Genomic DNA, 26,236 nt, shown 5'->3' with positions numbered 1-26,236 from the left:
AAGTGAGATCACACAGTATTTGTCCTTCTCTGTCTGACTTAGCTCACTTAGTGTAACGCTGGGCGTTATGTTTTACTCTCCTCCCTCCCCAGTCCCGGTCCATTTGTTTCACTGGACTAAAAGAGCCTCGTAACCAGTCTCTCTGCCCCCTGTTATAGCTTTGTGCTCCAATCCACTCTTCACACAGCAGTGTGAAATGTTCCCATGCCTTGGAGGGTCTCTGGCTCATTGTAGATCCTCAACGGTACAGTAAATCCCCTATATACGAACACGTTCCATTCTAAGAGCACATTCGTTAAGTCCAATTTGTTCGTAAGTCCAGCAAAGTTAGCCTAGGTACCCAACTAACACAATAGTACTGTACTATAATAGGTTTATAATACTTTTCACACACACAAAAAAAAAACAACAAATAAAGAAAACATTTTTAATCTTACAGTACAGTACCTTGACAAGTACAGTAGTGCCGTACAACAGCTGGCCTACAGGGGCTGGCATTGAGAGAACAGGCAAGAAGAGTTCCTGACTGGAGGAGGGAGAGGAGGTGGGAGATGGTGGAGCTGAAGGATGGTCAGCAGTAGGAGACGGAGGGCAGGCTGCAGTGTCACTCACGCCCGACGCTGATGGAACGCACGTTGGCATCTTTGAAAGTTCACAACTTGAAGGTTCGTATGTAGGAGACTTGCTGTACTCATGGAGTCAATTAATGCGCTCTATAAGGTAGGCGGAGTTGAATGATGTAAGTGTTGATTTTGACTCCGAGTGTGACTTTTGACTCTGAGCGTCATGGGAATCATTTCGGAAAGTGCCTTCACTTGATTTATGTATTGTGGGTGTCCTCCAGTTCAGGACCACCAGGAACACACCTGTGATGGAACAAGTAGGGTAAACTGCCTCCTTGCAGTGAGGTTGAGCACACGCCGTGGGGAGCTCTGGGGGCATCTCAGCTAAAGGGCACTGGAAATGATGGGTTCTGGACTTGCAGTGGAAGATTTTAGAGAAGGTCCAAGGAAGTGCGGTTTGTTCTGAGTCCAGTGTTGCCAGGATGCGGGGCCGGGGGAGCGATTCTGCAGCTGGATTTCTTCACAGATCTTACTTTGAAGGTGAGAGGAATGAAGTGAAGCTAAAATTGATCCGTGAAGAAGTATCAGTAACTCACAGGAGCCAGGATGGTCATTTTTGTGGTTTGGACATTGTTTATGTTGATGTCTCTGTTCAGACATGATTACAGAGTGGCCTTGTTTTTGTCGTCATCTGTGAGGGTCACAGGGTGGCCTGGCCTGATGTTGAGACTCTATGATGTGTTCATGTTGCACAGAAGGACACATGGTTCAGCTGTGAGGGCCAGGCCAGCTCTTGCCTGCCAGGGGCTGCTTCTCTCTTCAGTATTGCTAGGACACAGAGCAGATGCAGGGTGTTCCATTCAAAAGGTGGTGCAGTGGTCCAAGTGAGAGATGGCGGTGGCTGGCATTGGGGTGACAGTTGTGGAGCTGATGAGAAGTGACCGATTTCAGGATGCACAGGTGGTCACGGCCCTCGCTTAAACCATACTGAGCTCACCAGCTCCTCGGAGGAACTCTGACCCCTGGTGCCTCCAGGCCCTCCCTGGGACACTTTCCCAGCCGCCTTCTGCATCCCCACTTGTGCAGCCCAAGCCCTGTTCCCTGACATGCTGCTGTTTATCCTGCTCTAATGTTACTTCCACCAGGAAATCTACCCCAACCCTCCCACTCCAAGTCTGGTTGTCTGGCCTTCCTCTGTGCTTCCATAATATCTCATTGTATTCTTATCGTTTACTTCTCTGTATTCCCTACTAGATCGTAAGCTGCATCCAGGAAGGAGTGCTGTCTGGTTCACTGTGTGTACCCAGGTCGCATCACATAATCAATGCTTAACGAATACATCTTAAATGGATCAACGCTTTACTGAAATTTGTGGCTTTCTCTAAACTGGCTTCCAGCAGGTCATTATCCAACCCCTGACTTTTAAGTCATAATGCCATTCCAAACCTAAGCTGCCTTTTCTTTTGAGCGTACTCACCAAATAAAATTATATTCCTGGTGGGGCTTCCTAGGTGGTGCAGTGGTTAAGAATCCACCTGCCAATACAGGGGACACAGGTTCGATCCCTGCCCCAGGAAGATCCCACATGCCGCGGAGCAACTAGGCCTTGTGTGCCGCAACTATTGAGCCTGCACCCTAGAGCCCATGAGCCACAACTATTGAGCCCGTGTGCTCAACTGCTGAAGCCCATGTGCCTAGAGCCTGTGCTCCACAACAAGAAAAGCCACGGCAATGAGGAGCCCGTGCACCACAACAAAGAGGAGCCCCCGCTCACCGCAACTAAAAGAGAGCCCGCGCACAGCCAATAAAATAAATAAATAAATAAATAAATAAATAATTTATTAAAAACAAAAAATTATATTCCTGGCACCACTGCATATATTCAAATTTCCTGAAAATTACGTCTCTAACCTCTGAAGTAGCAGAAGCTACCATGCGATGCCATGTTTAAGTGGCAGTACGTGTCTCGATTGTGAATGGTTTCAATTTAATTTGTTAGTGGAGTTGAGAGATATCCACAAGCTGTCTACCCTTTATGATTTTATAGGTCAAAAATAGAGTTTTGGCGTTTTGGCATTTATTCATTCAACAACTGATTTTCAAGAGCCAGGTATTCTTCTAGAAACCGGAGCTATAGCAGTGAAAAAGTAGAGAAAAATCTCTGGCCCAGTGGGGCTTCCATTATAATGGACAAGAAAGACCATAAAGAAACAGGGAAATAAAATATATAGAATGTTGAAAGCAGTGGTGGAAGGAGGAAGCAGATAAAATGTAACGGGAGTCGGGACCTTCAGCAGAGTCTCCAGGAAAGGGTTCACTGAGAAGGTAGTTTGGAGGAAAGGCTGGAAGGAAGCAAAGGTGCCGAGCTCAGCAGACATCTGGGGGGAGGCAGAGGACAGAGCCAGCGCTAAGGCCCTGGGGCCAGAGAGTGCCTGGGCTCGATGCCAGTCAAGGAGGCTGGAACAAGGGAAAACTGGAGTGGAGAAGATGTCAGAGCCATGGGAGCAAAATCAGTGTGGGCCTTCAAGGCTTTGTCAGAGATCATGGCTTTCTCTCTGATCTTGGAGGCGGGGAGTTTTGGAGCGTTTGGGTGACAGTTGAATATTTAAAATATTACCAAACTCTAAAACACTCTCTGTTGTTTTCTAAGATTGAAAATAGATTAGTTGTCTATTTTATACATAGTATCAATAGTGTATATATGTCAATCCCCATCTCCCAATTCATCCCCCCAGCTTCCCCCTTGGTATCCCTATGTTTGTTCTCTACATCTGTGTCTCTATTTGTGCTTTGCAAATAAGATCATCTATACCATGTTCTCAGATTCCACACATATGCGTTAATATACGATATTTGTTTTTCGCTTTCTGACTTACTTCACTCTGTATGACAGACTCTAGGTCCATCCATGTCTCTACAAATGACCCAATTTCATAGCTTTTTATGGATAAATAGTATTCCGCACAGGGAACTCTACTCAATGTCCTGGGGTGACCTAAATGGGAAGCACATCCAAAATAAGAAGGGGTATATGTATACATATAGCTGATTCACTTTGCTGTACAGTAGAAATTAATGCAACATTTTAAAGTAACTATACTCCAAGAAAAAAAAATTTTTAAATAGTTTAAAATGTGTACCTTCTGATTCTTGATCATTTGCCTACCCTATAGTTTTAAATTTCTTTTTGTTAGTAAATGTAATATGCTCATTATAAATGATGTAGAAAATACAAACATGATAAATAAGAAAATTAAAAACCATGGCTCTCCTACCACTCAATGATAACCATTGTTATTTTTAGGGTTTTTTCTTTATATATATGTATCATTTAAATTTTTTACATAGAATACACAGACGCGCACACGCATACATGTGTCATTTGAGCCTTTTCCCTCTTTTTAATCATGACCACACTTGCAGTGTCATTAAAAATTCTGTCAAACAACAGTTTCAGTGGCTCATCACGTGAGTGAAACATAATTACCTTTTGTGCACTTCACTCCTTTTCTCTCCCGGCAGTTCTACTTACAAAACAGATAATGTTCTAAGATAATGTTCTGGACAATCTTTGTTTTCTACTCTAAGACCACACAGCAGTGACAGCTTGCATCATCTGAGAGGGTCAGACCGGAACAGCTTGCGGGAGGTACCTGGTGATTTCTTCTGTGGGAACATCCTTAGGTGAAACAGTCCTGGGTTGAGGATCTTCTGTGGTTGGATTCGCCCAGAAGCAACGATTGCTGTTTGAAAATGCACATCTGGTATCCCTTCAATGAAAACGGTGGTCCCGGACCCCCTTCCCTCCCTCCCTGCCCTGCTGTGCCATGTCAGATTTAATCGCCAGGAAGGAAGACAGAAGTGCCAGCCCTCCTGCCTGGTGTGATGCCCCTGGGCCTCCCCAGCCTGTCCCCGAGCTCCCCTGGTGCCCACCCCCTGCTCTGACACCCCAGGACTCAGCCAGCCTCACCTCACCCCCTTCCTCCCGGCACTGCCAGGCTCTTTCCCAGACTCACAACATAGATGTTGGCAGGAAGCCTCAAGGCAGTGAGTGAAGATGGATCAGGTTATCAATTATAGTGTAGTCATTAGCACTGAGCTTCCTAAAGAGTCCCTCGCTTCCAGCCCTTCCCAATCCAGGGGCTCCGTGAGGCTCATAACAGACTCCCAGCCCAGAAAGGCTGAGTCAGAGAACATGAGGGCATCAAGGTCCATATCTTCTGGTCCAGGGGGCGGAAGTAGACCCCAGCCTCCAGCTCACTCCACCCGCCAGTGAGACTGGTGCTCTCTGTTGTCATTTCAGGGTGAGCTGGGCATAGCTGCGATGGCTTAAGACAGTGGTTCTCAGTCTTATCCACTCAGAGCTTATTAGAAATGCAGAATCTTGGGCCCCACTAATGCATCAGCTATTAAGTCAGTTAATGCAGCCATCCCCAACCTTTTTGGCACCAGGGACCGCTTTCATGGAAGGCAATTTTTCCACAGACGGGGTCGGGGGTGGGGTGCGGTCATGCAAGCGCTGGGGAGCGATGGGGAGAAGCAGATGAAGCATCACTCGCTGGCCGGCGGCTCTCCTCCTGCTGTGTGACCCAGTTCCTAACAGGCCACGGACCGGCACCAATCCTCAGACCCAGGGTTGGGGACCCCTGAGTTAATCGATGAGAACCTACATTTTAAGTAGATTCCCAAGTGTTTCAGATGTACAGGAAACTCTGAGAAGCACTGCTCCAGGTCAGAGAGTCTTAAACTGGAGTGAGCATCAGAATCACCTGGAGGGCTTGAGAAAACACAGGCTGCGTATTATTCAGCCATAAGAAGGAATGAGATGCTGAAATATGCAACAATACAACATGGATGGGCCTTGAGAACATTATGCTTGACCATAAGCTGCACACAGAAGGACAAATATTGTATGATTCCATATGTGTGAGCTACCTAGAACACGTGACTCTGTAGTGGTTGAAAGTAGAATGGAGGTTACAAAGGGCTGGGAAGAGAGAGCGGGAAAGAAGGGGAGAGTTTTGTTTAATGGGTACAGAGTTTTGTTGGGGATGATGAAAAAGTTTGGGGTATACACAATGGTGATGGTTACACAACACTATGAATGTTTTTGATGCTACTGAATTGCACACTTACCAATGGTTAACAGATAAATCTTAAGTATATTTCACCACAATAAAAAAATTAAATTAAAAAAAAAAACAAAAAAAAAAACCACAGGTTGCTGGGCTCCACCTTCAGAATTTCCAATTTCTAATTCAGCAGGTCCAGACTGGAGTCTGAGAATTTGCATTGCTAACAGGGACCCAAGTGATGCCAACATGGCTGGTCCAAGGACCATAATTTGAGGAGCGAGAATCTGAGCGCTGTTCCTTAATTAAAATTAAAGGAAAACTGAGGTCCAGCCCCCAGGCAGAGATCCCCATCTGATCAACCTGGATTGGGGGCTGGGCATGGGGATGGCTCAGCCTTCTTCAGGTAACTCTCCTCAGAATCAAGCCAGAGCATCGCAAATGAGTGGGGCTCTCTGGGAGCCTCCCTGCTGGGGCTTTTGTATTGATGAGGAGCTCCTGGCCTTTCCTTTAAAAGCACAGAGGCAGCAGGCTTCTGGGCCGTGGAGTTTTTTTTATGCTGGGAAAAATCACCCTGCCCGTTGTTCTCCCAGAAAATACTTTCTAGTTCATAGGACATGTCAAGAGAGAGGGAACATTCACTCCGTTACTGAAGGACCAGGTTTGATAGACTGATTGGAGTTTTATTACATTTCCCATTTTCGAGAGTGTGAAGTTACTAGCTCCTTTAATAGACCTTCCGTTTTAACAAAATTTAGGACCTCTGAACTTGCACTTCTTTCCCTAACTTCTAGCAAATTTGTTACAAGTGAACCTACTAGAATAGAACAGGAGAGAAAGAGAATGAAGTCCAAAGGTGCTTTCTGAGCCTTCCTCCTCAGCACAAAGCAAACCCGTGAATAGATATCTAGCTTGGTGACTTTCCACCAACTTTAAAGAGTTCTGTAAAACCATGGAAATGACCACGGACAACTCCACAGATGGTGACAAGACAAGGAAACTCTTTTTTAATTTATTTTATTGAAATGTAGTTGATTTACAATGTTATGCTAATTTCTACTTACAGCAAAGTGATTCAGTTATACATATATACATATTCTTTTTCATATTCTTTTCCATTACGGTTTATCACAGGATGTTAAATATAGTTCCCTGTGCTCTGCAGTAGGACCTTGTTGTTTATGCATTCTGTATATAGTATCCTGCATCTCCTAAGCCCAAACTCCCAATCTAGCCTTCCCCCATTCCTTCTCGCCCTTGGCAACCACAAGTCTGTTCTCTGTGTCTGTGTCTGTTTCTGTTTCGCAGGTAAGTTCATTTGTGTCGTATTTTATATTCTACCTATAAGTGATATCATATGATGCCTTTTTCTGTTCTGACTTAACTTCACTTAGTATGATAATTTCTAGGTCCATCCATGGACAATGAAACTTTTTTTTTAAGCTCTTTATCAGAATATAATTGCTTTACACTCGTACCTGCTTTTGAGGTACACCAAAGTGAATCAGCTGTATTTATACATATATCCCCATATCCTCTCCCTCCCGCGATTCCCTCCTGCTCTCCCTGTCCTGGCCCTCTAAGGCATCACCCATCATCGAGTTGACTTCCCTTTGTTATACAGCAACTTCCCACTAGCTACCTATTTTACAATTGGTAGTGTATATATGTCTATGCTACTATCTCACTTGGTCCCAGCTTCCCCTTCGCCCCCGCCCCCTCAACCCCTTGTCCCCCAGTCCATTCTCTGCATCTGCATCCTTATTCTTGCCCTGTCACTGGGTTCATCAACATCCTTTTTTTTTTTTTTAGATTCCGTATGTATGAGTTAGCATACAGTATTTGTTTTTCTCTTTCTGGCTTACTTCACTCTGTATGACAGACTGTAGTTCTATCCACCTCATTACATATAGCTCCATCTCATTCCTTTTTATAGCTGAGTGATATTCCATTGTATGTATATGCCACATCTTTAGCCATTCATTTGTTGATGGGCATTTAGGTTGCTTCCATGTCCTGGCTATTGTAAATAGTGGTGCAATAAACATTATGGTACATGTTTCTTTTGGGATTATGGTTTTCTCTGGATATATGCCCAGTAGTGGGATTACTGGATCATATGGTAGTTCTATTTTTAGTTTTTTAAGGAAACTCCAAACTGTTTTCCATAGTGGCTATACCAACTTACATTCCCACCAACAGTGCAAGAGGGTTCCCTTTTCTCCACACCCTCTCCAACATTTGTTGTTTCTAGATATTTTGATGATGGCCATTCTGACCGGTGTGAGGTGATACTTCATTGTGGCTTTGACTTACATTTCTCTGATGATTAGTGATGTTGAGCATCTTTTCATGTGTTTGTTGGTCATCTGTGTGTCTTCTTTGGAGAAATGTCTATTTAGGTCTTCTACCCATTTGTGGATTGGGTTATTTGCTTTTTTGATATTAAGCTGCATGAGCTGCTTGTATATTTTGGAGATTAATCCTTTGTCCGTTGCTTCATTGGCAAGTATTTTCTCCCATTCTGAGGGTTGCCTTCTTGTCTCATTTATGGTTCCTTTCGCTGTGCAAAAGCTTTTAAGTTTCATTAGGTCCCATTTGTTTATTCTTGATTTTATTTCCATGATCCTAAAAGGTGGGTCCAAAAGGATCTTGCTTTGATGTATGTCATAGAGTGTTCTGCCAATGTTTTCCTCTAGGAGTTTTATAGTGCCTGGCCTTATATTTAGGTCTTTAATCCATTTGGAGTTTATTTTTGTGTATGGTGTTAGGAAGTGTTCTAAGTTCATTCTTTGACATGTAGCTGTCCAATTTTCCCAGCACCACTTATTGAAGAGGCTGTCTTTTTTCCATTGTATAGTCTTGCCTCCTTTGTCAAAGATAAGGTGCCCATATGTGCTTGGGTTACCTCTGAGTTCTCTATTCTGTTCCATTGATCTATATTTCTACTTTTGTGCCAGTACCATATCATCTTGATCACTGTGGCCTTGTAGTATAGTTTGAAGTCAGGAAGCCTGATTCCACCAACTCCATCTTTCCTTCTCAAGATTGCTTTGGCTATTCAGTGTCTTTTGCATTTCCATACAAATCGTAAGATTTCTTGCTCTAGTTCTGTGAAAAATGCTGTTGGTGATTTGATAGGGATTGCATTGAATCTGTAAATTGCTTTGGGTAGTACAGTCATCTTCACAATGTTGATTCTTCCAATCCAAGAACATGGTATGTCTCTCCAACTGTTTGTATCGTCTTTGATTTCTTTCATCAGTGTCTTATAGTTTTCTGCATACAGGTCTTTTGCCTCCTTAGGCAGGTTTATTCCTAGGTATTTTATTCTTTTTGTTGCAATGGTAAATGGGAGAGTTTCCTTAATTTCTCTTTCTGCTTTTTCGTTGTTAGTGTATAGGAATGCAAGAGATTTCTGTGCATTAATTTTGTATCCTGCTACTTTACTAAATTCATCAATTAGTGCTAGCAGTTTTCTGATAGAATCTTTAGGGTTTTCTATGTATAATATCATGTCATCTGCAAAGAGTGACAATTTTACTTCTTCTTTTCCAATTTAGATTCCTTTTATTTCATTTTCTTCTCTGATTCCTGTGGCTAAAACCTCCAAAACTATGTTGAATAATAATGGTGAGAGTAGGCACCCTTGTCTTGTTCCTGTTCCTAGAGGGAATTCTTTCAGTTTTTCCCCATTTAGAATGATGTTGGCTTTTGGTTTCTCATATATGGCTTTTATTATGTTGAGGTAATTTCCTTCTATGCCCATTTTCTGGAGAGTTTTTTATCATAAATGGATGTTGAACTTTGTCAAAAGCTTTTTCTGCATCTATTGAGATTATCATATGGTTTTTATCCTTCAATTTGTTGATATGATGTATCACATTGATTGATTTGCATCTATTGAAGAATCCTTGCATCCCAGGGGTAAACCCCATTTGATCATGGTGTATGATCTTTTTATTGTACTGTTGGATTCTGTTTCCTAGTATTTTGTTGAGGATTTTTGTGTCTATATTCATCAGTAATATTGGCCTGTAATATTCTTTTTGTGTGACATCTTTGCCTGGTTTTGGTATCAGGGTAATGGTGGCCCCACAGAATGAGTTTGGGAGTGTTCCTCCTTCTGCTATATTTTGGAAGAGTTTGAGAAGGATAGGTGTTAACTCTTCTCAAAATGTTTGATAGAATTCACCTGTGAATCCATCTGGCCCTGGGCTTTTGTTTGTTGGGAGATTTTTCATCACAGTCTCAATTTCCGTACTTGTCATTGGTCTGTTCATATTTTCTATTTCTTCCTGGTTCAGTCTTGGAAGATTGTATTTTTCTAAGAATTGATCCATTTCTTCCAGGTTATCCAATTTATTGGCATAGAGTTGCTTGTAGTAGTCTCTCGTGATCTTTTGTATTTCTGTGGTGTCATTTGCTACTTCTCCTTTTTCATTTCTAATTCTGTTGATTTGCATCTTCTCCCTTTTTTTCCTGATAAGTCTGGCTAATTGTTGATCAATTTTCTTTATCTTCTCAAAGAACCAGCTTTTAGTTTCATTGATCTTTGCTATTGTTTCCTTCCTTTCTTTTTCATTTATTTCTGCTCTGATTTTTATGATTTCTTTCCTTCTGCTCACTTTAGGGTTGTTTTGTTCTTCTTTCTCTAATTGTTTTAGGTGTAAGATTAGGTTGTTTATTCAATATTTTTCTTGTTTCTTGAGGTAGGACTGTATTGCTATAAACTTCCCTCTTAGAACTGCTTTTGCTGTGTCCCATAGGTTTTGGGTCATTTTGTTTTCATTGTCATTTGTTTCTAGATATTTTTTGATTTCCTCTTTGATTTCTTTAGTGATTTCTTGGTTGTTTAATAGCATATTGTTCAGCCTCCATGTGTTTGTATTTTTTACAGTTTTTTCTCCTGTAATTGATATCTAGTCTCATGGCATTGTGGTCAGAGAAGATGCTTGATATGATTGACAATGAAACTCTTGTACATTTGAGTCTTGTTAAAATTTTGTAAGGCTTTTTGTACTTTGTTCATGAAACTATGTATTCATTCCTTCAGTTGCTGGACCTGTTGGTCTAGCACCTTGGTGGACACCCTGTCCAAGTGGGCAGAACCCCTTCCTGCTACTTCCCTCCCTCCACCCTGCACCCACCTACCACTATCCCTACCTGAGATGTGTTTCCCACCACCACCAGAAGGAGCAGGGGAGAGGCAGCCCCAAGACCACATGCTCTACCTAACTCAACTACAGGGAACTTATGGCATGTTAAAAACAACACACTTAAGAGGAGCTCTAGCAGAGAAGACAGATATTCCATGGTTAGCCTAGGCCTCAAAATACAATGTTGATTTTAAGATAGCCTTTCTGAAAGTCTTTGGCAGAAGCCAACATAAAGGATTCACTTTCACTTAAATCTTCTGAAAGCTACCCTTCTTTTGCATTATTTCTCTCTGCTCGCAATGATCGTTACACACAGATACCCAATTATACCTCTGCTATTCCTTCTGTCCTTTTCACAACCTCCTAACTGATCCACCCTTTCCTTGGGTTTTTCTCAGGAAAGGGTCAAGTTTCACAATATCCCCTCAACATTGTGAGGCTCAAAGGCTGATCTAGAAGTCTAATTTAAGTGGAGTTAGAGCTATAATTAAGGATTCCAAGACCTCAGGAATACAGACCAAAGTAATCTGCAGAATCACGCATTCTGTTAGTTGCTTACTATCCTGGGCTACTAGATCCATACTACCTAGTGCACTTCACTGTAAGCCCCTCAGATGGAGGAAGTGATTAAAAGCAACCGGATGGGAAAGGCCAAAGGAAGATTTAAATAACACAACTGTGCACAATTCAGATATTGGTTCCGAAAGGACAAGAAAAATAGAAAATGTAATATATGGCCATTACTGAAGTCTTCCTCTTAGGAGAAAATGGGATAAAAATTCCCAGTTGTAAATAAAATAAGGATGACTCGATAGGAGACTAAAACTAGACATCAGAAAACTTTTAAACAATATTCTGAGATTACCTAGTAGCTGAAGTGAAAGGTAACTTGTTCTCTCTTTTTGTAAACAGACTCAGATCTGAAATAGGAAACTTCATCAGGATAATAAATCAGAATGGGAAATAGCCAATTTCGAAGATCTCCAGCATGCTGCTTCACATTTCCAAAAACCGTTGGAAAATAAACCCACTAGAAAAGAAAACAAACTTCTGGCTGTCCCAACGAAATAACTGGTCCCTGAAATAAAAACAAAAAAAAAAAGTTCACTATTCTCTAAGGATCAAGAGCCCACAAGTAGACACACCTGTAGATGCTGTAGGAAGAAGGGTCATTGGAAAACCTAATGTCACATATTGGTTCAGAAACAGAAAACAACCATCCAGGGACTTTCCTGGTGGTCCAGTGGTTAAGAATCCACCTTCCAATTCAGGGCACATGGGTTCCATCCCTGGTGGGGGAACTAAGATCCCACAAGCCTGTGGCAACTAAGCCCAAGTGCCGCAACTAGAGAGAAGCCTGCACGGCACCAGGAAGAGCCCGTGTGCCACAACGAAAGATCCTGCATGCTGCAACTAAGACCCGATGCAGCCAAATAAATAAAATATCAGAAAAGAGAAAAGAAGAAAAGAAAAGAAAAGAAGAAAAGAAAGAGAAGGAAAGGAAAGGAAAGAAAGAGAAGGAAAGGTAAGGAAAGGAAAGGAAGGAAAGGAAACAGTCCAAAATCTGTTCAGGCGTTCTGTAGCTGAAAGATTAGGTTCCTTCATCTAAACTCCCAAGGGGAATGGTTTATAACTATATGTGGACAACAATTCAGCTTCCTTATTGATGTGGCTGCCACTCTAGCTATACTATCATAGAACATAGAACCCCCCCAGAGGACCAAAACCACTCATACGGTGAGAATCCCTAACAATCACACGTCTTTTCCCGAGTCCCTACCTGTATCTGTTACGTTGGGACCCTGAGGAGGAAAACATTCCTTTCTTCACTGTGACGCAACTCCCGCAATAGGTAGGGAACAAGTTTGCAACTAAAATGTATTGCAGAAGGATCATTTGGGGAAGTCCCAGAAATTATAGTTGCTATACATATTAAAACATATTAAAACACCTATACTATGTATGATTCAAGAAACAACTGAAAATTAGCCAGGGTCTCAGAATCTGTAAAGGCCAAGACTATACAAACACAAGCAAACTAATTGGGGCAGACCATAAAATTTCAGATTGATTCTTCTATACCTTTACCTAGACTTCCTCAATACTCTACTAAAACCAGATTCAAAGAAGGCCTTAGGCCAATTACAGCTAGCTTAATAGAAAGAGGGTTAAGTGTCCTTTGTGCTAGTCCCTGCAGTTCCTGTTTCACCTGTTTAAAAGCCTCAGTGTTGAGGACAGAAATTTGTCTAAGGTCTGCAAGCAGCTGAAATAAACTTCCTTCACAACAGCACCTAACCCAAATGCCCCACCCTGCTTGGTCCCACCTGAAGCCAAATACTGTTCTGTAGTAGATTTTTACTCAGCTTTCCTTAGTATCCCAGTTGACGATAACCGACATGTATTTGCCTTCAGCTCAGAAAATCAACAGTTCTCCTGGATAGTATGACAGAGGGATTCACCAAAGCACCATCCTACTTTTCTCAAGTCTTAAAAGATGTTAAGGATATACTGTTTCCTCGTGGATTCATTCAGATTCACTGTGTAGATGACCACTTCTCATGTTCCATTAATCTTTAAAATTCTAAAACCAGCTCTGTACATCCACTCACAGAGCTATCTGAAACAGGAAACTGGGCTGCGAGGAAGAAACTCCCATTCTCAAAAACAACGATTCATTGTCTGGACCATGACCTATTAGCTGCAGGAAAAGCATAAACTAAGGGAAGATTATAAATCACCCAGAATTACCCAACACCAACCACTAAAAGACAAGAGATTTCTGGTATTCACTGGATATTGTAGAGAATGGGTGTAAAAATTTCCTGAAATATCAAGGCTCTATGTTATTTGACAGAGTCAAACATCTCAGACTCCTCCATGGAGCAAACAAAAAAACTAAAAAAGGTCTTCAGTGATCTCAAATATCCCTTTAACAACCACATAAGCCACATCTCCCAAATTATCATAAGCCTCACTTTTTGTTTGTGCTTGAAAGGTTAGGCAGTGCTCTAGGGGGTTTAACTCAAAGACATCCCACACATCAAAGCCCCATTGTTTATTGTAGCTTGTCTCTGGGTGCAGTAGCCAAAGATTATCCTGCTGCCTCAGAGCAACTGTATCCTCAGCTAAATTAAACAAAGCACATCAGATCTTATACTTGGATCACCTTTAAACCTGATGGTACCACATGCAGAGCAATCCCCATGGCTAATTGAAAATGCCAATATTCTTCTTCTAGTCTGTGATAAAATAGTGTTACTTTCTCCCTTCTCATTACTATACATCATTCTGACACTCTCAATCCAGTAAATTTATTACCCTTACCCCATGAAGGAAATGTTATCATTGTATTTCTGTTGTTCAAGAACTGTCCATGCCCAGAACACATACTGCAGGCATCCCTGTATCCAATCCTGACTTACTATTTTTTGTTGATTAATCTTATGTTAAAAACAGAAAGATGTCCACCCATGTTCATAACAGCAGTATTTGCAATAGACAGAAGATGTAAGCAACCCATGTCCATCAGCCCATGAACAGATAAACAAAGTGTGACATACATATTCATAATGACTATTATTCAGCCTTAAAAAGGAAGGAAATTCTGACACACGCTTCAACATGAATGAACCTTGACGATATTATGCGAAGTGAAATAAGCCCGTCGCAAAAGGACAAATACAGTATGACTCCATTTTTATGAGGTCCTGAGAATAGTCACATTCAGAGACAGGAAGTATGATGGTTTCCAGGGGCTAAAGGGAGGGGAAAAGGAAAGTTGTTGTCTAACGGGTACAGAGTTTCAGTGTTGCAGAAGGAAAGCGTTCTGGAGGTGGATGGTGGTGATGGTTGCACAAAGTGAATGCATTTAATGCCACAGAACTGTTAACACTTAAAAATGGTTAAAATTGTATCTTTTGTGCTTTGTGTTTTTCACCACAGTTAAAAAAAAAAGTGCAAAGGGACAATACCAGGCTGGTTATACAACAGCTATCACAAATTTTCTTGAAAAATCCAATCCCTTACTAAACTCCAAGTCAGCGTAGGCGGTCAAAAATATAGTTTTTTCAAGGACATAGCTAAATTCACTTTTATTACTAAAAATAAAAGGGTAAATATATTCAGTGACAGATGACATGTTTTTTGTGTAGTTAATGATTTTGAACTAATACAAAAGCAAAGATATTTCTTAACCTCCTCAAGTACCCCTGCAAAAACAATGGACAACAAATACATAAATTGCTTGATATCTTAATACTATCCAAGGAAATTGTTCTTATAAAAGTAAGTGAGATACTATGGAAGTTAGAATAAATGCTTTAGCAGATCATCGTGCTAAATCAGTTATTCTAATAGTCATCCTTATGCAAGAATCTCTTATAGAAAAAAATAAATATCCATGGAGCAGTTCAAGAATCTCATAATGTTGAAGGAATCGGTAGAGGTAGGCAGGACACTGAGGCTGGCAATACAGGAAGCAATGGTTATTGTACCAGCACAGGCCCAGTGGATTCACATCCAAAGACTGAGCCCCGAAACAAAGAAAAGTTTCCCCTTTTATAAACCAGTTCCCGTGCTTTTTGGGAGCCTATAGCTATGCTTATCTAGGCAGGGGCAAGGTACAGAGGCCAGAGTGCAGACATTAGGTTTTCCCTTATCTCCTTGACTCAGATGTCTGGGCTGTCCATGGCAGGATCTTTGTGAAAGAGGCCATAAGTTACTTATTCCCTGAAGCTTGCATTCTCTTATGTTTGCCTCTTCCTTCCCTGCTTTGCTGTTAACCTGCCTCAATAATAGAGGCACAACATTTAGCTACCAACTCTGAAAATAAAAATGGTGAATAATTGGATAGTAAGATCCATAGGATAAGACCTGATTAAGTCAGGAGAGTAGAATGGCAACACCAGATAACCTCAAATGTATAGTTGCTAAAATATACTGTGAATCAGCTTATCTCAGTATGAACAAATTGACTGCAACATTAAACAGCCACTGGTAGAGAAAATTTTCTGGACTATCACAAGACATCTCCAATTCATTCTTCATTTGTAACCAACATAATTGGGGAGAACTTTAAAGGTAGGGTATGGACTGGAAACATGCCCTAAGGGGTACTTTGACAATCTCCAAATGGATTTTATACAGTTGCCTTCTTCTACAGGTTATGTATGTGTGATAGTAATAGTATGTTTATTTTGTGGGTGGGCTGAAGCATTTCCCTTATACAAAACCAGCATTCACTGTAGCCTAAATACTATTACTTTGGGGACCTTCCAACTTATCCATCCAGGGACAGAGAATGTATTTTACTGGGACAGTTATTTGTAAATTATGCAAAACTTTGTTCTTTTCTCAAAAATTCTGTTGTCCTTATCACTTCCTATCCTCTAGCAAAGTAGAACAAATGAGATATTAAAACTGGAACTAGCTAGCCACTTTTAGGTCTTATAGTCCTGAGTTCTCTTCTTTAGGAAATCATAATATCAGACAAAATAGACTTTAAGACCAAAAGAATAATCAGAGAAAGAGAAGGTCACTACATAATGATGACAGTTTCAAGTCACCAAGAAAATCTAGTCATTCTAAATGTGTAAACATCTAATAAAAGTGCCTAAAAATACATGAAGCAAACCTTAATAGAACTTCACAAAGAAATAGAAGAATTGGGACTTCCCTGGTGGCACGGTGGTCAAGAATCCACCTGCCAATGCAGAGGACACGGGTTCCATCCCTGATCCAGGAAGATCCCACATGCCGCGGAGCAACTAAGCCTGCAAGCCACAGGTACTGAGCCTGCGTGCTGCAACTACTGAAGCCCAAGTGCCTAGAGCTCGTGCTCCGCAACAAGAGAAGCCACCTCACTAAGAAGCCTGCACACTGCAACGAACAGTACCCCTCACTCACCATAACTAGAGAAAGCCTGCGCACAGCAACGAAGACCCAACGCAGCCAAAAGATAATAAAGTTCCCTTTAAAAAAAAAAAGAAATGGAAAAATCCACCACCATTTCACCATATATTCCTTAATGATTGATCTGTCAGGAACAAAATCAGCAAACTTAGCAGATCACAACACCACAATGAATGAACTTCACCTTAGAGACATACACGGATGATGAGTACACACACCTATCATGCACACGTGGAATATTTATGTAAACAAATCATCTGCCAGGCCATAAAGAAGCCTCCATAAATTTCAGACAATAGTTTCTCAGACCATATTCTTGGGACACAGGAAAACTATGTTAGAAGTTCAAAACAAATATCGATTAAAAACTCTAATTGAATAATTGTTAAAACACTCATTTAAATCATGAATTAGAGCATAAGCCATACTGGAAGTTTTAAAACACTAAAACTGAGTAATAATGAATACTACATATCAAAATTTATGAGCTGCAACAAAAGCAGTGGTTCAAGGGAACTGTATTTCTTTGAAATCAATGAAATATTGATTTCAAAGAATTACCTAAAAAGAATAAAAATGGAGTATATCGATATAGTTAAAAGTTGGTTCTTAGAAAAATAAATGATAAAATAGACAATGCTCTGAAAAGACTAATCAGAGAAGACTCAGGTAAATAATTTTAAAAGAGCCACAACTAGAGATAAAAGAATTTTACAAGATAGCAGAAGATACCATCAATAATTTTATAAGGAATTTTAAAACTTAGGTTAAATTGAACAAATTCCTAGAAAAATAAGACATCAAATCTGACTTAAGATGAATAGACATAACTATTGAATAGACATAACTATTAAAGAAATCAGAAGAGTAGTATAAAATCTTCCCAAAATAAAACAACAAATCTACATGTTTTCCAAATGAACTTTCAAGAACCAAGTCATCCTAATCATACACTAACTTTCCCCCAAAATAAAAAAAGAGGAAATATCCTCCCATATTATTCTAAAGGGTAACCGGTACCCTGATATCAGAAACTGAAGGCATAAAAAGAAAAATTAAAAACTCATTTCATTCATGGACATCAAAAAAAAAATCAAGTCAAATATAATAATATTTAAATTAGGTAATGCACCACGACCAACTTGGGTTTTTTCCAGGTGCATCTATCGCTATAACAATGCTCGGTAGCTTACAATGATAAGCATTCATTCTCATTTATGGGTCTGTGGTCAGCTAGGCAGTGATGCTGATCTGGGCCAGCCTTGGCTATCTCAGGCGGAATCACTCGTGTGTCTGTTATCAACTGGGATGTTTGTTGGAGGTCAGCTGATCTAGGATATCCTCACTCACGTATCTTGTGATTGGCTGGCTAGCGGCTGGGGTGATCAGATGACTGGACCACATGTCTTTCATCACACAGATGTCTAGTCCAGGCTTATTTATATGGTAGAAGCAGAGTTCCAAGAGAGGAAGTAGGAGTGGAAGCTGCAAGGCCTTTAGAAGCTTAGGCTTGGAACTGGCATACAGTCACTTCCACTGCTTTCTATTGACCAAAGCAAGCCACATCTGCCCAGATTCAAGGATGGGAGAATGAACTCCACCTGTTCATGGGAGGAGATATAACGTAATACCACAAAGAGCATGGATATACGGAGAAGTGAAGGATTATGGCCATCTATGCAATCTACGCTATCAAGTATAAAAGGACTGTTTCACATCAGAAAATGCTTGTAATTCACCACATTAAGAGAGAAAAGCTGTCTGATCATTTCAGTGGATATAGAAAAAGCATTTGATACATTACAGTGTGATTTCATGGGAAAAAATCATTTGTAAATTAGTAATAGAGAGGAGTTTTTTTTAACTACAGAAATTTACATCATCTTAAGAGGATAAAGCTTAGAAGCATTTCCTTTAAAATAAAAAACAGGGCATATGTACCCTCTGTCACTATTTCTATTGAATATTTTGTTAGATGTCAGTGCAATGAGGCAAGAAAATAAATAGGAGCATAAATTAGAAAGAAGAAAATGAAATTGAAACCATTTGCATCTGATATGACCATTTTCATAGATAACCAATAGAACTCACAGATAAATTGTTAGAAATAAAAGGTGGTTTTGGCACGATGACTGGCTATGAGATTAATGTTAAGTTAATTTCGTTCTATATATTAGCAACAAGTAATTAGAAAACATTTTTTAATGAAGAGACCACATTTATAAGAGCATCAGAGAAGACTGGATACCCATTAAGTCTAACAGAAAACACGCAAGAACTCCATGGGGAAAATTAAGCAAATTATTAAGAAACATTTTAAAAGAACAGAATTAATGGGGAAGTATATTTTGTTCATGAATAGCAAGACTTAATGTTGTAAAGGTGCCAGTGCTCCCTAAATTGACTTATACATTCATGTCAATTCCAATCAAAATTCTAGTAGATTTTTGTTTCCTTGAAAATATACTTTTTATTGATCATTTAATTTTGAAGGGCGAATGGAGAAAAAATTGCAAAAGCATTTCTGTAGAAAAGCAAGGAGGAGGGATTATTTTAAAGTTATGGTAATAACTATTATATGGAGCTGGTTGAGGGATAAATAAAATTACCAGCGCACTAAACAGAGAGCCCAGCATCTGACCATTCTTTGTGTGTGTGTGTGATTCTTTTTTTTATACAGTTTTAAAGGTTACACTCCATTTACACTTATTACAAAAGATTCAGTATGTTCCCCATTTTGTACAGTAAATACATCCTTGTAGCCTATCTTACACCCGATAGTTTGTACCTCTCACTACCCCATCCCTATATTGCCCCTCCCCCACCGCTGGTACCCACTGGTTTGTTCCCCATATTTGGGATTCTGATTCTTTTTTGTTATATTCACTACTTTTTCGTACTTTTTAGATTCCACATATAAGTGATAGCATAAGTATTTGTCTTTCTTTGTCTGACTTATTTCAGTTAGCACAATGCCCTCCAAGTCCATCCATGTTGCTACAAATGGCAAAATTCATTCTTCTTTTAATGGCTGAGTACTATTCCATTATGTGTGTGTGTGTGTGTGTGTGTGTATCACAGCCTCTTTATCCATTCATCTATTGATGGACACTTTGGTTGTTTCCATATCTTGGAAATCATAAATAATGCTGCTAGGAACATTGGGGTACATGTATCTTTTTGAATTAGTGTTTTTGGGTTTTTTGGATATATACCCGGGAGTGGAACTGCTGGATTATATGGTAGTTCTACTTTTGTTTGTTTCTTTGCTTGAGAAACCTCCATACTGTTTTCCACGGTGGCTACACCAATTTACATTCCTACCAACAGTGTACGGGTGTTCCCTTTTCTCTACATCCCTGCCAACATTTGTTATTTGTTGTCTTTTCAATGACAGCCATTCTGACAGGTGTAAGATGAGATCTCGTGGGTTTTTTTGCATTTCCCTGGTGATTAGCTATGTTGAGCATCATCTCATGTGCCTTGTTAGCCATCTGCATTTCCTGTTTGGAAAAATGTCTGTTCAGTTCTTCTGCCCATTTTTTAATCAGGTTGTTTGTTTTTTCAATGTTGAGTTGTGTGAGCTGTTTATATATGTTGGATATTAACCCCTTATTGGTCATATCATTTGCAAATATTTTCCCCCATTCAGTAGTCTGTCTTCATTTTGTCGACGGTTTCCTTTGCTGTGAAAAAGCTTTTAATTTTTATTAGGTCCCATTGATATATTTGTGCTTTTATTTCCTTTACTTTAGGAGATGGGTCCAAAAATATATTGCTGCGATTTATGTCAAAGATTGTTCTGCCTATGTTTTTCTCTAGGAGTTTTATAGTTCCGGTCTTACATTTAGGTCTTTAACCCACTTTGAGTTTATTTTTTGTATGTGGTGTTAGAGAACATTGTAATTTCATTCTTTTACATGTCCAGTTTTCCCAGAGCCACTTATTGGAGAGACTGTCTTTTCTCCATTATGTATTCTTGCCTCCTTGGAGAATCTGACCATTCTTTTTTTTTTTTTTTTTTTTTTTTTTGCTGTGCCACACAGCTTGTGGGATCTTAGTTCTCTGACCAGGGGTTGAACCCTGGCCACCACAGTAAAAGTGCCAAGTCCTAACCACTAGACTGCCAGGGAATTCTCAAGAATCTGACCATTCTTATGTGTAAGACAGGGCACAGCTGACCAATGATGACAGAGACCCTTCAGTTAAAAGAACTGGATAGAAAACTAGACCTCATAGAGCAAAACATGGAATTGGAATCCTATCTCACAACATATGTAAAAATCAACTCAAAGATTTAAATGTTAAAAAATAAGTTTTAGGATCATTAGAAGAAAATTTAGAAGAATATGTATTGATAGGAGGGGATTTTTTTTAAAGAAGGCAGAAAACACTCTATAAAATAAAGGATTAATTTGTCTATATCAACATTAAGAACTTTTCAGCTTACACAAGGAGATGGAGCCACGCTCACAGCAGACAGGAACAGAAGAAAGATGAAGTCTTGGGAATTCCCTGGCAGCCCAGTGGTTAGGACTTGGCGCTTTTACTGCAGTGGCCCAGGTTCAATCCCTGGGTTTGTAGCTTTGACACATGAAGTTGAAGGATTGACTGTGTCATGACTTCTTTTCTCCTTTGTGACAGAGAAAGCAAGTTCACGCTTAGAGTAGGGGTAAAAGTGTCCTGGGCAGATGAAGAGGAGACTGAGTCAGAAACCTGAGGGGTGTGGAGATGGTATGCAGCAGTCACCAAGGAGGGTAGGAGAGAGGGTGGAACAGAGAAACATAACTGGTGGCCAGGCCTGGCTGTGGCCCCAACCAGATCAGTGCCCTGAACAGAGGCTCCATCTGCTCAGTGATTGACGGGGAGCGCCCACCTGCAGGAGCTGGTGATTGCTTCTCCAGTCAGTCCCACCAGCCTGGTAACTAGCAACAAGCTCTCCTAACCCAGTCACTGGGTTCTTGGCATCCCAGCCTCCTCCATCACAGCAAATTTTCATCTTTTCCCACAACTTTCTGGATATTTTAGTAAGAAAAGGCTACCCTGGGGACAGATAGCCAAGTGCTATCTAAAACACTTGCTCTGGTGGTTCAGTGGTTAAGACTCTGTGCTTCCAATGCAGGGGGTGTAGGTTTGATCCCTAGTCGGGGAACTAAGATCCTACATGCTCATATGAGGCCAAAATTTTTCTTAAAAATTAAAACCCTCACCCTGTAAGTCTCAATGGCTCGTTGTCATGGTTTAATCACAGTCTTCCACCCAAAACTGACCAGTAAGCATCCCTCTAAGAGTGCACAGCTTGAGGGGAGCCCTTTGGGCTACTTGTTGGAATGCCTAGCTCAGGTGCCTGCTTCTCCCTGTGTTCTGGAAAGCAGGCATCATGCTGTCAGTGAGAGACTCAAACTTTCCTTTCTAGCTGCAAATTACAACCCTCTGGGTTTTCTACCTTTTCTCTCTTGAGTTCCCAACTAGAAAGAAAAAGGATGACAGCCACATGGATGTCTTAATACCAAGTATGACAGACTCTGAGGGTTTTTTCCCAATTTCTCCGAAATTATTTGTGGACTTCACCCATTGTTTCTTTGTCCCAAGTCCTCCAACTGCCTCCTCATACTGATTAAGCAAAAAGCTCCCTCCAAGAACAATATGCAGACTGGCCCCTGACATAATCTGTTACCTGGGGTCTGATGTTTTGCCACAGGGCATTTTTTAATAATTTAAACAGAAAACATAACAAGGTTTCTCAATAAGGACGTTTGCTTGCCCACTTCTCTCGTGTGTAGGTCAAGTGACAAAATTCTGCACTTGACTCTGTCACTCCTTAGCTAACTACTTAGGTAAGTATTTTTCTGCAGGTCATTTCCTTCTCCGTGGCTCTTTCTTTTCCAACATAAAAAAAAAAAAAGAACACTCATGCAGAGCTGCCTCCTCCCTCCCAGAGGTGTTGCATCGATTAAATACGATAATGAATGTCAAGGTGCTTTGCAAACTGCAAATCTAAGGTGTTATTACTCCCTTGGTGAAAGTAAACAGAGGCTGTACATCTTCCCTGAAGGAGCATAAAGATTTGGAGTTTTCATTTAAGGCAAATTCACAATATTTATGGGACCCCTTTTGTTTGCTTGCATCTTCTCTGTTGGCCCTTTTATATAAATTATCTCATTTTATCTTCACAGGAAGCCTGTGGGGCAACTCTTACTAAGACCCTCCTCACAGATAAGGAAACTGTGATTCAAAAAGATGAAGCAATTCACCCAAAATCACACAGCTGACACCACTTCTTCTCCAGGAGGTCCCCCAGAGGCAGGCTCCTCCCAGCCCACACCATTGCCTTCCTAAGGGTGGCCCTTGTCTTCAGCATCCAGGATGGATGGCAGTATCTTCCTCCAAGGCAGGGGAATGAAGAAGAGGCAAAGAAGAGAGGAGAAGCCTTAAGAAAAGGTCACAGGAGATGCCATGTGACACTTGGCCAACCACTCCTTGGCCAGATATAGTCACATGATAACGGGTCAGTTTGCTGGCAAGATGTTGACAGAGCACTTGAACGGGGCAACTGAGGAGAGGGGTCACATACAAAGGTGCGGGTACATTTAAGGGAAACACAAACAGGACGGTGGCCTACACTGTGACGAGTAACAGCGGGGGCCGTCATACCTGCAGGCCGGAGGGGCGTGGGAGTGGTGCTTACTGGAAGCCAGAGAAAGCTGGAGTTGTAGCTGCAGGAGAGGGATATTGCTACTGAACTTTGGTAGAAGAAAGCCATTCTCTGTCTCATCTCCCCTGCTCTATATTTATGCCAACCTTCCAGACAATAAATGCCAACAAAAGCCTACTCTCCAGCCAAAGGACCAAAAAAGTGGTCCTTTCTCCTCCTTGCTGGGGGGGTTGTTGTGCACTGAATTGCCCTAAAGAGGCAATGAAGGTAAAATGAGTTCACTGGAGTGGGCTCTAAGCCAATAGGACTGGTGTCTTTTTTTTTTTAATAGATGTATTTATTTATTTATTTATTTATTTATTTTATTGGCTGTGTTGGGTCTTGTTGCTGTACACAGACTTTCTCTACTTGTGGCGAGCAGAGGCTACTCTTCATTGTGGTACGCAGGCTCCTCACTGTGGTGGCCTCTCTTCTTGCGGAGCTCCCTGCATTTAGGGAAAACAAAAATCTCCAGTAAACAGTCTACAGAATAGTGTCTACAGTGTGCAAAAAAAGCCAACAATGAGCAGCCGCCCTCTGGGGGTTGCATGGTGGAAGCAGCAAATTTTGATGGTGTCCCAAAGGGATGGTGGATGCCAAGGGAATTTTGCTCTCCCTACATCCAAGTTTTGCTCCAGTTCCAATTTTCCAAGACCTAGCATTTGTGAAGTGGGGGGGGAGGGGGGGTGGTTTTCTTGGCATTCCTCTGCCACACCTCTCAGCTGGGCAATTGTAAGCCCTCTCAAGCCTCCCTTCCCCAGCAGAAGCTATTACCCTGAGGCTTTGTGCCTGAAGAAAACTCTACGAAGAGGTGGGTTTCACTCAGCTCACCCTAAGAGTGTTCATCCCCCTCTGTCTGGGGCTCTCCTTTCTGCCTAGGGGATTTTGAAAGTGTGAAAGCCTCTGTCCCGGGGGTGGCATTCGATGACAATGCAGCCATCCCCCTGGCTCTCCCACAGCTTGCTCTCCTCTGCTCCTCTGCCCAGGTGGGCTGCCTCTCAGCACTTAGTCCCCCACTGTTCCCCAAGGTGTCATTTGTCTCTCCTACAGTGCAACCCGCAGTGAGGATCTGAGGCACCCACGAGCACCTCTCCCCCAGTAAGTTGGCGCAGTTGGAGGACGTGGGGCAGAGGGCCAGGCCCGATAGGAAGGCTGGCACGCTTTGCCGTGGGAGCGTCCGTTGACACCAGTTTCTTTCCTTGGAGGTAAAATCTGGTTTTGAAAGCCTTTCTTTTGTTTCTTTAATGGGTTCTCACTTCTAACCCAGAAATTCCACTTCTAGAAACTTGTTCTAAGAAAAGTAAATATGTGTTCAGAGATTTCTCTGGAAAGATTTCCATCAGAACCTTATGTGCAATAGCAAACGAAAATTAAATAGCACCTAACTCTCCAGGACAGGAAGCTATGTCAATGAATTTGGGAACATGCCCTCATGGGAATATTATCTCACGACCAAATTGCTTGTTGTGAGGTACTATCATTTGCCTCCAGAAAGGAGAGGTGAATGGCTGGGAGGTAGGCAATAAAAGGCAACTTTCCACTGAATGCTCTTTTATACCTGTGGCATTTTGGACCATTCCAATCACAGATATTACGTAGGTAGATACAATTTTAAAGAACATTTTAAAGAATAGGAGCTCAGAGACAGGTATTCAAGAAGTATTCAGTGAAAAAGATATGCTGCAAAATAAGAATATTCTGTGTGATAGCATTTCTGCTAAAAAACAGAACGTCTGGAAGGAAAATGCATCCAAAGTAACAGTAGATATTTCTAAAGGATGGAATCACAGGTGATTTTTATTTTCCTCTCACTCATGTTTATTTCCTAGCTTTTCTGCAAGGAACATGCAATCGTATTTTGGGGAGTGGGAGTGGGCAGGGTCAAGAAAACAATACAAGCTATTTTTCACTTTTAAAAAAGTGTTCCAACGATGAGTCCTGCACTTTCTCTCCTCCTGTTTTGGTCAGACTACTAGAAAGAACAGAGGGACGCACTGTCTCTACTTCCTCACCCCCCACCCGACCCAACTCTACCCGAAATTCAGCCTCCTCCATCCCTCCATCTCTCCCTCCATCCAAGCCCCTCATCTTCCTGGAAAGCGTCTGGCCCCACCCCCATTACCAAACCCACTGGATGTTTTCTACCCCTCTCTTACTGGCCTCTGTGCTGTATTTGTATTCAGTGGATTTAACAAAGATTAATTTAGTGGCTACTGTGTGTCAGGCTCTGGTAAGGGGATAGCAACCCTAAAAGCTCAGCTCACTGCCCTCAAGGAATCCCTCCCCAGGCTGGTGGGAGAGGAGGAGGAGTGGGCACACGGGGGAAGCCCACTCACCATGCTCTCTGGATTCTCCACCAAGCTCTTCTACAGCTCCCCTGGCCCCCTCTGCCTGTCCCTTACACATCTGTCCCCAGGGACCTCTGCTTGCCCACCACTCCCCCTCACCCTCCCTGGGCTGCATCTCTTGTTGGCTCTTATTACAGAAGCTGATGTCCAACAGCCCCACCCAGAACGACAGACCCCTCCCTTCTGTTTCCCCCCAGGCCACAAGAGACCTTGTCATCCTCACCCCCACCTCCCAACTCGCTTCCTTTCTCACTCGCTGCATCTACCTGGGACCACCCCTAGGCAAGCCAGCTCCCATCCTCTCCACTCAAGCCCTTGTCCCCGGTCCCCCTCATTTGGGGCTTCATCTACTACCGGGTCCACTGCAGTGGCCTCTTGGCCCCACTTAGGTCTGTTCTTTGCAGACTGGAGCCCCAGTTCCATCCAAAAGGCCCCGTCTGACCCCTCGCAGCTCTGCTGCTCACCGGTTTCTGTGGGATAACAGCTCTCC

This window comes from Hippopotamus amphibius, chromosome 2 (genome assembly GCF_030028045.1).
Source record: "Hippopotamus amphibius kiboko isolate mHipAmp2 chromosome 2, mHipAmp2.hap2, whole genome shotgun sequence".
Taxonomy (NCBI): Eukaryota; Metazoa; Chordata; class Mammalia; order Artiodactyla; family Hippopotamidae; genus Hippopotamus; species Hippopotamus amphibius.
This window is presented reverse-complemented; position numbering follows the sequence as displayed.